This window comes from Heteronotia binoei, chromosome 1, assembly GCF_032191835.1.
Source record: "Heteronotia binoei isolate CCM8104 ecotype False Entrance Well chromosome 1, APGP_CSIRO_Hbin_v1, whole genome shotgun sequence".
Lineage (NCBI taxonomy): Eukaryota > Metazoa > Chordata > Lepidosauria > Squamata > Gekkonidae > Heteronotia > Heteronotia binoei.
Genome location: NC_083223.1, coordinates 215886112 through 215897688, shown reverse-complemented (window position 1 = coordinate 215897688; position 11577 = coordinate 215886112).

Genomic DNA, 11577 nt, shown 5'->3' with positions numbered 1-11577 from the left:
TATATAATGCTCAGAAGTTGAATGTGAGAAGCCTAGATTTCAACCTCGTGCTGGAGTATCATTTAAGATTGCCAGGCAATGCAGCAGGTACCTGGCAACCGGTGGGAGTGCTGTGAGCAGATTTTTTTTTTTGGGGGGGGGTGCAACTATGAGAATTGTGTGAATTGAGTGGTTGTTTGTGTGTCTGGGCCTCCAGGTACAGTTTGTGCATCTCTAGAGTTGTCAGCATGAGATGGTAACTGGGGAAGATTGATTGGTTGTGGGGAGTTGCTGACAATATAATGACATTGCTGATGACATGATGATGTGACTTCTCATGTGACCAGAAGTGGCATCACCAAATCACCAATGACACTCTAGCTTTCAGCCAAAACTCTATGGTTTAACCACAGAGTCTTGACTAGATGCTAACCTGCCACTGGTGATATTGTAATGGCACTTCCAGTTGCATCAAAAGTTACATCATTGTGGAAGGAAGCCTGCAATCACACTTTCCATTTCCCCCCATTTCCTCTCCCCCCTCTCCATCCAGTACAAGTAGGGAATGCCAGCAAGGACCAGAAGGTCTCTTGCTAAAATGCCAACAAGGACATGGCAATGCTATGCATCACACTTTAGCTCTGTTCATGTGCACCTTGTATATAAGTGCATAGAGCTGTTTGTAAGAATGACCCAATAGCTAGATAAACGTGGGGTTTGTCTTACATATTCAGTCATTGGTTGACTATAACCCTTGGAATAATATTTTGGTGCTTTGAATATTTACGCACACTGCTGCCACAAATTTATTTGCTAGAATATTTATGGGAAAGCAAATATGAGAAGGAAGTCTGAAGGAAATTGACTTTCATTCAAGCAAAATACTTGTGGCAAAAATGTTTAAGGTAGTCATCCAGTATTAATTAGGGAAGGTAAGAAATGACTACCTGAGTTAGGGGAAGCAAAAAATGCAATCCAGTGAATAGGCCTTTGTGCATTGAGTCAATCTTCCTGGCACGCTCATCCACACAGGCACTTTCCCTCATAAAATCTATTAAAGCTTGTGTTCTTGTCAAGAGGAGGAACAGAAATCCGACATGTGCTTTACAGAAGTGCAAGTCAAATCACTTCAAGCTGAGCCGCCATTTGCAGTAAATATGTAAGATCTGGATTTAGTGAAAAATCAACAAAGATAAATAGCTTTTCAATATCACTAAAAGCGCTCTGCATTAAAATATCAAGCTCAACGACATTTCAAAATACCCCCTAGCTTTAAAAGTTACGCTGTACTGTATAGAGATAATTTCTTTGAAATTTGCTGCCTTGGAGCTAGCTGTAGCCCTTCAAAGAGTTAAGCGGCTTTTTAAAAATATCTCAACACACTGCTTAAACGTCTCCTTAATTAATAGTTGCTAGCACTGTATTAACTGTTGTTGTTCATCTTTGGCTCTTGGTATTTTTCTAAAAGCTCTGTGTCAGAAAAATACTCATACAATTATTTCACTGTGAGAATCCAAGGGAGTTGCTCTCACTGGAGGCTAAAAGGTCCTTCACTTCCAGGACAAATGGACTGAAAGGATTCTCTTGAACCTGTTGTTTGGATCATTCAATTTTTAAAAAGCAGAGCTTAAAAAAACCCCACCACTACACCAGACCACTTCTACACCTAATGCAATAGTGTACATTCTGTCAATTGATCTTGTTGGACACCAGCTCCATAGAGAAATGTATAAAATTCACTTCCACATTATAGAACAAACAAGTGGCAGTGGTGGCCAGGAGTAGCTTTGACAGGTCATTCAGCTATGGCCATCCTGGGGCAAGAAGTGGGGAAAGCTCTTCAAGCTGTAGCAGCTTGGCTCAGGCTGAGTCGGTTGAAGCTGAATCCAACAAAGACAGAGGTTCTCCATTTGAGCTGGGGTGGCCTGGGAAGGGAGATTCCTTTGCCAGCTCTTGACGGGGTGCCACTGATATTGGCCCCTAAGTTCAAGAGATTGGGAATACTCCTGGAGTCCTCTTTGACAATGGAGGACCAGGTAGCAGTCACTACCAAATCTGCCTTTTTCCATCTTCGGTGGGTACGGCAGCTGACCCCTTTCCTGGAACATGACGACTTAGTTATGGTGATCCATGCCACAGTCACCTCAACAATAGATCACTATAATGCTCTTTACATGGAGCTACCCTTGAACCTGACTCGGAGACTACAGCTAGTGCAGAAAGAACACTGCAGCGCAGCTGTTAATGAGGCTCCCTAGATGGGAGCACATTTGGCCAGTGCTGAAAGAACTGCACTGGCTGCCTATTGTGTTCCGAGTCCGCTTCAAGGTGTTGGTTTTGACTTTTAAAGCTCTTTATGGTCAGGGGCCTGCCTATTTACGGGACCATCTTTCTCCACATGTTCCCCAGAGACCACTGCATTCAGGGACACAAAACCTATTGTCCATCCCCAGACCAAAGGAAGCAGGCTGTGTTCTATATGGGCTAGGGCTTTCTCAGTGGCAGCTCCAAAAATGTGGAATGCCCTCCCAGAGGCCATAAGGGCCCTGCGGGACCTTTCTCAATTCTGCAGGGCCTGCAAAACTGAATTGTTCTGACAGGCCTTCAACACCTAACCGGAAAACACTGCCACCTCACGTCGCTGAGAAGTTATGAACATTATATGATCACTAACAGCAAAAAGAAAGATCCTGGCATACCAAAGTTGTATAGCACCACAAAATGTTTTAAAAATGTTTTAAGTTGTATTTTATTGGTTTTAAATTGTATTATAGTATTGATGGTTAGCTGCCCTGGGTCCACTTGCAGAGAGGGTGGGATAGAAATTGAACACAATAAAAATAAATAAATAAAAGATATTGACACTGTGATGCATATTGTGGAAACTTCTAGATTAGATAACTATAATGCACTGTATGTGGGAATGCCCTTGAAGAGGCTCTGGAAGTTACAAGTTGTAGCTACAAGCTACAAGTTGTTTTCTGTGGCCTCAGAAGGTGGAACCGGAACCAATGGGTTGAAATTAAATCAAAAGAGTTTCTGGCTCAACATTAGGAAGAACTTCCTGACTGTTAGAGCAGTTCCTCAGTGGAAAAGGCTTAGGAGGTGGTGGACTCTTCTTCCTTGGAGGTTTCTAAACAGAGGCTAGATGGGCATCTGACAGCAATGAAGATCCTGTGAATTTAGGGGGAGGTATTTGTGAGTTTCCTGCATTGGACTAGATGACCTTGGAGGTCCCTTCCAACTCTGTGATTCTGTGATTCCATGACTATATCACTCCAGTCTTGTTCCGTTTATGCCTGTTCCCAGTTTGCTTCAGGCCCAATTCAAGGTGCTGATATGGACCTTTAAAGCTCTCCATATTACCAGACTTAGTTATCTAATTAAGCAAAGACAATTATCCTTATTTGAATTTGAGGGATATATATATCTTTTAAATGTTTCTTCCAGCGAGTATGAAGAGCAAATTTATTTGAATCTTATTCTCCCCCCCCCCTTTTTATTTTAACTATTTTCTCTTGCAATGCTGAGGACAATCTATGATTTTATAATTTTCCAAACTAATAACTCCAAACCAATATGTAACTGCATCTTTTATTTTACAATTTCAATACCTACCATTTTTATAATTGCAATTGTTATTGTGTTATATTGAAAAACAAATAAAATATTACAAAATATATGGCTTGGAGGCTACCATACCTGAAGAACTGCCTACTGCCATCTCCAAAGGGATCTGTTGAGGCTGGGTGAGTGGGCATCAACGTGGCAGATGCGGTTCAATGTGGCCAAGTGCAAAGTAATGCACATTGGGGCCAAGAATCCCAGCTACAAATACAAGTTGATGGGGTGTGAACTGGCAGAGACTGACCAAGAGAGAGATCTTGGGGTCGTGGTAGATAACTCACTGAAAATGTCAAGACAGTGTGCGTTTGCAATAAAAAAGGCCAACGCCATGCTGGGAATTATTAGGAAGGGAATTGAAAACAAATCAGCCAGTATCATAATGCCCCTGTATAAATCGATGGTGCGGTCTCATTTGGAGTACTGTGTGCAGTTCTGGTCGCCGCACCTCAAAAAGGATATTATAGCATTGGAGAAAGTCCAGAAAAGGGCAACTAGAATGATTAAAGGGCTGGAGCACTTTCCCTATGAAGAAAGGTTGAAACGCTTGGGGCTCTTTAGCTTGGAGAAACGTCGACTGCGGGGTGACATGATAGAGGTTTACAAGATAATGCATGGGATGGAGAAAGTAGAGAAAGAAGTACTTTTCTCCCTTTCTCACAATACAAGAACTCGTGGGCATTCGATGAAATTGCTGAGCAGACAGGTTAAAACGGATAAAAGGAAGTACTTCTTCACCCAAAGGGTGATTAACATGTGGAATTCACTGCCACAGGAGGTGGTGGCGGCCACAAGTATAGCCACCTTCAAGAGGGGTTTAGATAAAAATATGGAGCACAGGTCCATCAGTGGCTATTAGCCACAGTGTGTGTGTATATATAATTTTTTTTGCCACTATGTGGCACAGAGTGTTGGACTGGATGGGCCGTTGGCCTGATCCAACATGGCTTCTCTTATGTTCTTATGAACCTACCCAACCACACAGTCATCTTCAGAGGCCCTCCATCAGGTGTCCCCCACCATCTGAGACTTGATGGGTCTTCTCAGGGAGGTTCATCTATCCTATTCTGTCCTTCTCTTCTGCCAGTGGGTGAAGACTTCTTAAACATTTCTTTGCCATTCCCTCACTAAGTAGCCTGCATTCCCATTTGTGTGTTTTATGTGTTTATATTTTGTAATTGTTTTAAATATTTGATATTTTAATGTTAAATAGGTGGGAATGATGAGCCCTCCCACCAGCACTTTCTCCCTTCCTCTCCCAACCAGTTCAGTGTAGTGGTTAAGTGTGCAGACTCTTATCTGGGAGAACTGGGTTTGATTCCCCGCTCCTCCACTTGCAGCTGCTGGAATGGCCTTGGGTCAGCCATAACTCCTGTAGGACCTGTCCTTGAAAGGGCAGTTGCTGTAAGAGCTCTCTCAGCCCCACCTACCTCACAGGGTGTCTGTTGAGGGGGGAGGTAAAGGAGGTTGTGACCGATATCCAATATCATCATCACCTTCATCTTCTTCTTCCCTGCAGCTCCTCTCCCCAGTCTCTTTTCTCCAAGTCCAACATCAAAGCCTGGCTAGAGGACTTCAAAGGATATCCTCTGCAGGTGGGAAAATTATTCAAAACCTTTATCCACACATCCCTGCAGTCGTATCCCACAGCCCAGTTGAAGTCAGTGGTCCTATGGATTTCACTCATCGTTCATTGGTTTAGTTCCTTATATTTGTTTTCCACGCTTTTTCTTCTTATCTGAAACGCAGAACAACTGAAATGTGCAGCTGCCACTGACCTCCTATCCAAGCTCATTTAGCTCTGACAATGGTACCATACCAGACCTTGTTTACAGTTTTGATAAAAGACTAAAAATAGATTTGCTGCCCTGACACTGAAAAATCTCTTGAAGCCAGGATGATTATCCAGGTCAACATCAAGGTAGCTGTACCTTATTTTTGCAGAATGTACATGGATTGTGAAACTGCTGCTTGAACCTGATCCTTGTGCTAATTATGTCCTTCAGTGCTCACAAGGATAGAGATGGAAGGAATATGAAGCTTGGCACATGTTTTGAATGGAATAGCATGTTCATGGCCGCCTCCTGTGAGAACCCTCTGTTCCAAAGCACCATAACGCTGTTGTAGCTTTGCTCTCCCTGAGTCCTATTGTATATACATCTCCTCTTGTCATAACACCACCTCTGAAACATTCACACTGCTTAGTTCCTTCTGCAGAACACTTAGAGGGTGGAATTTTAAAATGTTAAAAAGCAGGCTGTTTAAGCAATGTCAACTGCCTGACTCATTTCAAGAAAGGAGGGAAACTTTCAAGGAGGAGCTAAAGCCTATGGTTATATTGTTATCTTATGGTCCTGAAATTCAGAATGCCGCTTTGTGGCATCAAATATACCCTGTTGCCTTTTCCTCCCCCTCTTTCTTATACCCCCTTTAACAATATATCAAATTACATTCACAACAGAGAGTCAACCTAAAATTTAATATTTGAAAAGAGATTTTTAAAAAGAAAAAGGGAAAGAACCAAATTGCCTATATACAGTCTGGAAACTCCAACACAGTAGAAAAGTGGTCCCTTTCTAATCACAACAGATCATTATGCAGAAGAATAAATCATTTAAAAAAAAATTAAGTGTCTTAAAAATAATAAAAAGGAATAAGAATAAAACAGGAGCCCACCATCTTGACAATTTAATGAGGCCACAGAGAACTGAAAAATGTCTGGCTTACCTTTAAAAAATTTTTTAAAAGGAAGCCAAGCATTTTCAAAACTCTTGAAAGATTTGTTCTATTCACATTTTACATTTATTTAGGGAAAAAATGGAACATACAGAATCAGAACTTTGGGTGGGTTCAAAATACTTCTTTTTTCAATGCTTCTCCTGGTATCCCAAGCCAGTTCTGTTATTTCCCCTCAGGAACAACCATCTAGCCTGTTTGGGCTGTGCTGGTTTCCTCTCTTTACTTTATGGCCCTCCTACCTCACTGAGCTTGCTCTAAGGCCACCTTCAGGTTATATAAACAGGGTGCAGAGTTCTAAATGCACAACTACCAATGCACCTAAAATGGGTCCTAATGGCTGCTTATTGGTTAACATAGAAAGAAATCTTCTCCAGGCTGGCTGGACTTGGCCACACCCTCCTTTCAGCACTTTGATTCTAGCTGCAACTCATTGGAGGAATGGCTCCTATACCAAAGGTCGTAAAATCACAGCAACCTGAAAAATCTGCTTTCTCCTTCTTTTTTGGTCTTGTAACTTCTGGTCTAATGAAGAGTTCTTGGGAACCTGAAAGCTTGCACACTAAGCATCATTTGGTTGGTCCTAATAAAAGGTACTCCATTGCTTGTGTCCTTGTTTTTTTGATCCTATGCTTGGACCAACACAGCTGTAAACAACTTATCCTGTATCAAAGCTTATGGTTTCAAAGCATGTGTGAGTCCTATTACTTTTTAAAAAATTAATATTTTATTAAGAGTGCATATATCAATATATTCATACATCTCATATTAATACACTTCATTTTTTGCTTATTGTCTTCTACCAATCAAACTGAATACTAACAACAGATATATATATATCCTTCCTCTTTATCTTATTTCCTTTCTTAACCTGATCTCACTCGATCCCTGTACCCACTTATCCTTATTCTTATTTTAATCATAATTATATTCTTTCCTTTTGTTTCCAAAACTTCTTTACTTCTTTCACAGACTTTCATCTTCACACACTTATTTTTTTAAAACTTTAACTATCCTCTCGTGGACAGGGTTACCGCCAGAACTGGGTGCTGCAGAAAAATCTCTTCAGTCAGAAGTCCTGGGAGGACACCTCCCCCCACCTCCTTGCTAATCCGTTTGCTTTAACAGTTCAGTTTCCATTTTCTATTCCCATTTATCATATCTTTATCCTGTCTTCTAACTATATACATACATAGCCTATTAATTGCTCTTAACTTTTCTTCAAGAAAACATAATTTTTTCCAAGAAAACATAATTTCTCAATTCAAACTCTTTCAGTCTTATTACTTCTACCTGCAAAACTCTTAGAGAGAGAGAAATACAAGAGGACCAGTGCCTGCCCACAAGGACAGAATTTCCTTCTTTTTCACCTATATACACATTTTCTCCTCTTCAGTTTGATTCTAAGAGTGCTGCTAAAATGGTGCATCCATTTATATAGCTACTTTTTATCTAAGGTCCATTCTGCATACACAGCTTACTTCTGATTTTCACTGAAGTCGAGCTGGTTGGGGTTTACTTTGAAAGCTGTGCCTGCATTCCACATCTTTTTCTCTCCAATTTGTATTGAGAATTGTGGTGTATATATTCTACATACCAATGAGAAACCCTGGGTAGTGTTCTGGAATTGGTTTTTCCTGATTGGTTAGTTTCATAATGGGCGTGCCTTTTGAAATAGGGGATTCTTCCAGCTGAATTTACTGTGTGGTTGCTATTAGTGTCCCCCCCCCCTTTATCATAGTCAAGGAGTTTGCTGGAGGAAAAAAAACACTGCCAGGCACTGCTTTAAAAATTTAGTGAGAGTCAATGCTGACCACTTGACTGGAGAGGGGGAAGGTGGAGATTTCAGTGCTTTGCAGCCTGTTTCCCCTCCCCCCCATTGTTACTTAGAAATTACAAAAGGGTAAGATGATGGATCAGAGTTTTAAAAAAAACAGGCTGCTGCTGTCACAAACTAAGTCCCACAGCATTATTCTCATGTTTGAAATGTTTGTGGTCAGAGTCAATTTAAGAGGAAACCTTTTTTTTCCAAATACAAAATAGCCAGCATCTTAACCAACCAAGCTAATTTACTTTCCTAATCTCCTGTTTCAAAAGACATGCATAGTGTGAAACTGACCATTAACAGATCAATTAGCCTGCCAGGGGAGGGGGAAAGTCCGAGGAAATGTTTCCGCTTTTAAAGGCTTGGAAGCAAATTAAGAGGAGGAGGGGGGAATACTGCTCTGAAAAACCACTCTTCGAAACTACGGAGATACAGAGGAGTGACAGCAGAATGCTGGGAAAAGGATGTGGAAGGAAGTTCAAAATCTGATGGGAGAGCGAGGTGAGCGCACAAGTGAATATGGAAGCAGGTTTTTAAAGCGACGGAAGTGGGAGGTGAGAGCCATAGTAAACACAAAAGCAGAAAGGGCCTAAGTATAAACTTCTCCAATGAAAACAAATACTATTTAAACAAAAAACTCCCCAGTGTTTTAGACCAGGGGTCCCCAACCACTGGGCCGTGGACCGCTACCGGTCTGTGACCTGCTAGCAACCGGGTTGCAGAGTGAGGCAGAACAGCCTTGGACTAAAGAGGCAGCACGGCTGTTATGTATGTGGACTCAAGAGAAGATATTGGTTATTCCCGCCGGACTCATTGGAGCCAGGCAAACTGAACTTGGGAACAAAGGGCTGCAGGATCCAAATTCCTGCAGTCCTAGACCAATCACAAGCCCCCACCGGTTTGAATGACCCAATTATGTGCTAACGGGTGAATCCAGAGATGTATATAAGTTGGGTCGGTAGGCCCCATCCTCAGTCTTGTAATGTAGCCTATCCTATATCATGTCTATTAAAGAGCTTGTTATCACTTACTCTGAGACTCTGCCATGCATAGAACCTACTATATTATAGTGGCGACGAAGGTGGGATCCAGATGAGCAAGGTCCAGGGCAACCCAGCACCACCAAGCGCATTGAGCTTCAGCCCCACTGCGCAAGAGGCACTGCCGCCCAGCCCAATCATGGCTGCCGCGTCCGAATCACAAAACTCCATTCCAGAGTTCGACATGGCACAGTCTGAGGCCTGGGAAGCATGGGTCAAAAGACTCAAGTCCCACCTCGTGGCACAGCGAATCAAAGATGATGAACCCAAAATCAAGAAGGCCATCCTGCTGAACAACTGCTGCATCGCCACACTACAGCTAGCAGAGAGCCTGGTCTCACCAGAGATGCTTGAGGCATCTTCCTTCAACAAGATCATCGAGGCTCTGACCAGCCGTTTTACCCCGAAGCCTACTCTCCTGACCCAGAAGCTACAATTTCTTGATAGCTTCCAAGAGCCGAACGAGACCGTTGCAACCTTCCTAGCCCACCTGTGAGACCAGGGCAGGAAAGCGGAGTACGGTACACACCTGGAAGAGGCCCTGCTCATGAGTTCAGTCACAGCCTCAGGGACGTGAAGGCACGTTGGAAAATCGCAACGGAATCAAAGCCGACCTTGGAGAAGGCCTTACAAATAGCCACCACAGCCGAGGATGCGCAAAAGGAGAAGGCCCGCCGCCCTGAAACCAGCGCTCACCAGCTGCGACTCAGACGGGGACGATGCCCTCAAGCTGCACCAGGTGGGTCAACAAAAGCCAAGGTGACGAGTGACGGAATCGACCACCCCAAAGACCTGAACCAGCTGTGGGGAGCCACACGAGTGGGAAGACCGGGCACATAGCTCAGCTGTGCTGGTCAGCAGCGCTGCACCCAGAAAAACTTCCTCGCCAACAGAATAGCCACCACCACAAGGTTGCACTCGTGGATGACATCCGGGCACTCACCACATTGGGAACCCAGATATGCCAGTTGCCCATCCCCTCCCCGGATAAATATTACATAACTGTGTTCATGGAAAGCAAGCCCTGCAAAATGGAGGTAGACTCCGGGGTGGGCCAGCCGATCATTTAGGCCCACATGTTCAGGGAGATGTGCCCCGGGGGGGAAGCTCAGTTAAAATCAACCTCATTCATTGTCTGGGACTTTCAAAAGTGAGAGGTTGCAGTCTGGGGAGTGGGCCTGGTCCACATTAGGATGGAAAGTTCAAGGGCAAGCTCCCCCTCATCGTGGTGGAGGGCAATCTGGGCAGCCTTCTAGGTCAGTCCTGGTTCCAGGCCCTGGGCATCCAAGTGATGGAGATCCATTACACACCCATTCAAATTGATTTTCAAAAGATGTGTGAAGTGTTCCCTGCGGTTTTCAACAGGACTCTGGGGACATACACCGGGGCCCCCATAGCCTTACAACTGAACCCCATCATGCAGCCCATACGGCTGAAGGCGAGGCATGTGCCACTAGCTCTTAGGCCCAAGATCGAAGAGGAGTTTGACCACCTCGTGGCCCAAGGGGTTCTGGAACCAGTCACCAATGTGAAGTGGGAAACTCCCATAGTAACTGCAATCAAACCCAATGGCAGTGCTGACTATAAATGCACAATTAATAAGGCGTTGCAAGGCCATGCATACCCCATCCTAGTGGTGAGCTACGTGTTAGCATCCTTAACAGGAGCAAATTTTTTTGGAAAACTAGATTTGGTCAGGCGTACCAACAACTCTCCGTGGACACCGCCACAGCAGAAACTCAAACCATCGTGACGCACCGGGGGGCCTTCAGAGTTAGACGCTTACAGTTCAGGGTCAGCATGGCCCCAGGACTGTTTCAGAACTTGATGGACTCCCTTCTTAAAGGCATTCCCGGGGTCCAGCCGTTCTTTGACGATGTGCTGATTGCAGCAGCCACCGAGGACGAATTTGCCGACCGCCTCCAAACAGTATTGCAGCGTTTTGAGGGGGCAGGGTTAAAGGTAAAACGGGAGAAATGTGTATTGGGGGTGCCCACCATAGACATTCTGGGGCATACGGTGGACGCGAGCGGCATTCATCCTGTCCAGGACAAAATAAAGCCTATTTGTGATGCGCTGGCTCCCACCAACAAGGCGGAACTACAATCGTTCTTGGGAATTCTGAATTTCTACCATGCTTTCCTTCCCCACAAGGCAGCGGTAGCAGAGCCCTTACACAGACTGCTGGACAAAAGGGCACCGTGGGTTTGGGGTCATTGGCAAGCTGCCACTTTCCAGGCAGTAAAAGACATTTTAACTTCAAACAGCTTGCTGGCACACTTTGATGAGTGGCTACCTGTCGTGCTCATGTGCAACACCTCGCCTTATGGGGTCGGTGCTGTTTTGGCCCACAGACTACCAGATGGTCGCGAG